Source organism: Pseudochaenichthys georgianus, unplaced genomic scaffold (assembly GCF_902827115.2).
Source record: "Pseudochaenichthys georgianus unplaced genomic scaffold, fPseGeo1.2 scaffold_726_arrow_ctg1, whole genome shotgun sequence".
Classification (NCBI taxonomy): Eukaryota; Metazoa; Chordata; class Actinopteri; order Perciformes; family Channichthyidae; genus Pseudochaenichthys; species Pseudochaenichthys georgianus.
Window position 1 is genome coordinate 82,566 of NW_027263279.1, and position 4,686 is coordinate 87,251.

Genomic DNA, 4,686 nt, shown 5'->3' on the forward strand with positions numbered 1-4,686 from the left:
ACTTCGGTACCGCTAGTAAGCTGTCAACGGGGGGAGCGGGGGATGTAAAATACAAATATAATGTATAATGTCTGTGTCTTTGACATTAGCGCTGCTAGCCACCTGTGCCCTGTACTACGAAGCCAGTTCAACAGACCCTGGATATGTTTGAGTAACAAACAAACTAACAACAAACTAACAAACGAGATCTCGCTAAGCGGTCCTACGACGCTGGTTATGAACTCGGTAAATCAAGCCAGGGTTTCTCTCTCCAGCTGAGAGCGCGTTCACGTCTAAGACACGAGTGGATCTGACTTTAATTACATTTGACTCGAGTGTTTCGTCAACATAATGTGTTAAATAATACTTCTGCATCCAGTCTGTGACACTGTGAGTGCTGCACGGCCAGATGAGGCTGGAGAAGCTGACTCAGATCAGGAAATATATGATATATTATGATATTATATGATCGATGATCTGATTGATGATGTGATATGAATGATAAGTGCGACACGTCGGCGTCTTCTCTGCATACGGCAGTTTAAACTGTATTTCCTTTCTCCTGTAATATGACTTGAGAGATTTAAACTCCGCACACTGAGTGGATCTCTTTTCTCTAGACGCCGGAGGCGGGCAGCGTCAGGTAAAAGAAGTTATTTAGCCTTCTCAAACCTGAGCCTCACGCGCCGCCTATGGGGGATGTGCTGGTGACTTATCCGACCGGCCCACTTCGGTACCGGCCCATCGGGATTCGTCCCGATGGCCAGTCCGCCACTGCACCCACAGTCCGCCACTGCACCCAGCCCACGTAAACTGTCAACGGGGGGAGCCTCGCTGCGGGGAAACGGTGGACCTAGTGTCCCGATCGGAGTGGGAATAATAATAATAATAATCCGTGCATTTTATCCATTAATTCCCCCAACATTGTGGTAAAAAAAACACACGTTTAATCCATGTTGTTGGTGTACTACAACTACAAAAAGCATCGGTTTGTTTTCTCATCAGGAAATGCAGACCGGCTCAAACAAACGATCATTTAATGTATCATATGTTCGCCGAATTGACATGAAAGCACTAATAAATGTAGTTTCATCCACTTGAGTTTACAACCACAAAAATAATCGATTTGTTTTTATATCACATCCGACGGGAGGAAATTCAGCAGCTCTCACTCCCGATTTTTAATCCTAATGTAATCATCATCTTCACCACGATCATTTATGTTTATGTCGCCGAATTGACATGAAAGCACTGACACATATGAATATACTGTAGTCAACTTCATTAAAACGTTATTAACGTGCCTAAACTCAGTAATTCACCATTTCTACGCATGACAACACACTTTGTCCGTGTTTGGCTCTCGAAGCGTTCCCGCATTGACGTCACTTCCGGCTTCCCCCAAAACTTCAAAATGAGTCGAAGGAATTTCCCCACGATGTTCGAAATTATTGATATTTAACGGAACGGTATCGCTTTTTCTTTTTTAAACTGACGGTTCGAGATTACTAGTAGCCCAATATTTCATTGCACAACAGTTGGGATGCTGTCACAGGCTCTTTAAAGTCCGACAGCCATCTCCTACGATGGTTCAAAAAAGTGTCATTTGATGATAAAGAACTGGTGAATGTGTATCAATGGCTGCTGACATATCCTGATTCTCAGGCGTTGTTGCGTTTGACTGGTCAACGTGGTTTTCCACCTGCTGTGTGGAGGCTTCTCATTTGCATTGTACTGCTAACGTGGTTGAAAGATCCGTGTAAATGCTATGATGAGTTGTTCTGTTAGAATGTGTGAATGATGAGATCATGTTTAAAACAATGTATTGGAATTCGCTGGGTAGCGCTATCTCTGTTAGACTCACACACACACAAGACACAACCAGCTGTGTCAAATCCCAGGGGCGGTCCACACATTTCACTAGCCAGGGGGCCCCACTGATAGATGGAGGGATTTGGGTCGTTAAAGATTGGGAGTCAGTCACTGATTGGGCACCTACACACGCAGAATATGTCATGTACTCTATGTCACGTGACGTGTATCAAATGATACGGCGCTCAATACAACATTGCTGCAACATTGGATGATGAGGTAATTCTCATGTCTCTGAGCTTCCTGCCGCGCTTTCAGATGTGCCATACTCACTCTGGGCAGCTCACAGATATGACGTAGGTTTAATGTCCACGTTCCGTTAAACGTTCCCATTGAAACGTGAAGCTGTTGATGGCCAGTGTTTACCTCTCTGCTTAAACAAGGGGTCATTATTCCGTATAACGACGTTTCCTGTCAAAAAGATCAGAGACAAACCTCCTGACGAGTGGAGATTTGTCCAGGATTTACGATGTAAATGCAGCTGTGCATGCACGCTCGTCCGGAATCCTTATCTGATTACTCCAAAAGTTCCAGCCTCTGCAACATATTTACTGCCATAGATGTCTCAAATGCATTTTTTCAGTGTTCCGGTACACAAAGACAGTCCATTTTTGTTCACATTTGAATATAACGGTAAACCTTACACATTCACACGTTTGTGTTAAGGCTAAATGGTAAAAAACTCCAATATGTACAAAGAACAGTTACATTTTTGGGTCATGTCATTTCAGGACAGGGGAAAGCGCTTTCAGATCAGCGTATTGCATCATTGGCTGCTCTGCCAAAACCTGTCACTAAACCTGTCACGAAGCGACAGATGATGTCATTCTTGCGTGTGTGTTCATAACACACAGCTGTTGCTATGCTGCTGTGATGTTACATTAGTCCGTTCTCTGCTTGTAATTATGCCGAAGCTTCAAAGTCGTATTTATCATCTGAATTTGCCGAAACACTTTTAATATTCTGAAAGCCAAGACTTTGTTTATTCGAAAACAGATGTTGCTTTAATCCCATGTAATTGTAGAATGCACACAGTCTTCCTTTGAAGATGTATAAGTGAGGTGTCTTGAGTAGTCAAAATTACCTACAAATCATTGTACACATTAGTACATATTATTTTCCACTTGTTACCATTGTGAGTCTATTTTTTCATGCAGCTCTGTGTGATTTTGTAGCTACAATTCAGACTAATACACTACCAGAAGTGGAATAAGTACTCAGATATTGTACTTGAGTAAAAGTAGAAGTACCAGAGTGTTACAGTAACAGTCCTGCATTCAAAATGTTCCTCAAGTGAAAGTAGAAAAGTATTCTCATCTAAATATAGTGAAAGACAGTGAAAGTAGTCGTTGTGCAGATTGGTCCATTTCAGAATAATATATATATGATATGTTTTATAATGATTGATCATGAAAGTGTTCTCAAAGCTGGTGAAGGTGCAGCTAGTTTGAAGTACTTTGTAGACTGCAGGGTAGCTGGTGAAGGTGCAGCTAGTCTGAAGTACTTTGTAGACTGCAGGGTAGCTGGTGGAGGTGCAGCTAGTCTGAAGTACTTTGTAGACTGCAGGGTAGCTGGTGAAGGTGCAGCTAGTCTGAAGTACTTTGTAGACTGCAGGGTAGCTGGTGAAGGTGCAGCTAGTCTGAAGTACTTTGTAGACTGCAGGGTAGCTGGTGGAGGTGCAGCTAGTCTGAAGTACTTTGTAGACTGCAGGGTAGCTGGTGAAGGTGCAGCTAGTCTGAAGTACTTTGTAGACTGCAGGGTAGCTGGTGAAGGTGCAGCTAGTCTGAAGTACTTTGTAGACTGCAGGGTAGCTGGTGAAGGTGCAGCTAGTCTGAAGTACTTTGTAGACTGCAGGGTAGCTGGTGAAGGTGCAGCTAGTCTGAAGTACTTTGTAGACTGCAGGGTAGCTGGTGAAGGTGCAGCTAGTCTGAAGTACTTTGTAGACTGCAGGGTAGCTGGTGAAGGTGCAGCTAGTCTGAAGTACTTTGTAGACTGCAGGGTAGCTGGTGAAGGTGCAGCTAGTCTGAAGTACTTTGTAGACTGCAGGGTAGCTGGTGAAGGTGCAGCTAGTCTGAAGTACTTTGTAGACTGCAGGGTAGCTGGTGAAGGTGCAGCTAGTCTGAAGTACTTTGTAGACTGCAGGGTAGCTGGTGAAGGTGCAGCTAGTCTGAAGTACTTTGTAGACTGCAGGGTAGCTGGTGAAGGTGCAGCTAGTCTGAAGTACTTTGTAGACTGCAGGGTAGCTGGTGAAGGTGCAGCTAGTCTGAAGTACTTTGTAGACTGCAGGGTAGCTGGTGAAGGTGCAGCTAGTCTGAAGTACTTTGTAGACTGCAGGGTAGCTGGTGAAGGTGCAGCTAGTCTGAAGTACTTTGTAGACTGCAGGGTAGCTGGTGAAGGTGCAGCTAGTCTGAAGTACTTTGTAGACTGCAGGGTAGCTGGTGAAGGTGCAGCTAGTCTGAAGTACTTTGTAGACTGCAGGATAGCTGGTGAAGGTGCAGCTAGTCTGAAGTACTTTGTAGACTGCAGGGTAGCTGGTGGAGGTGCAGCTAGTCTGAAGTACTTTGTAGACTGCAGGGTAGCTGGTGAAGGTGCAGCTAGTCTGAAGTACTTTGTAGACTGCAGGGTAGCTGGTGGAGGTGCAGCTAGTCTGAAGTACTTTGTAGACTGCAGGGTAGCTGGTGAAGGTGCAGCTAGTCTGAAGTACTTTGTAGACTGCAGGGTAGCTGGTGAAGGTGCAGCTAGTCTGAAGTACTTTGTAGACTGCAGGGTAGCTGGTGAAGGTGCAGCTAGTCTGAAGTACTTTGTAGACTGCAGGGTAGCTGGTGAAGGTGCAGC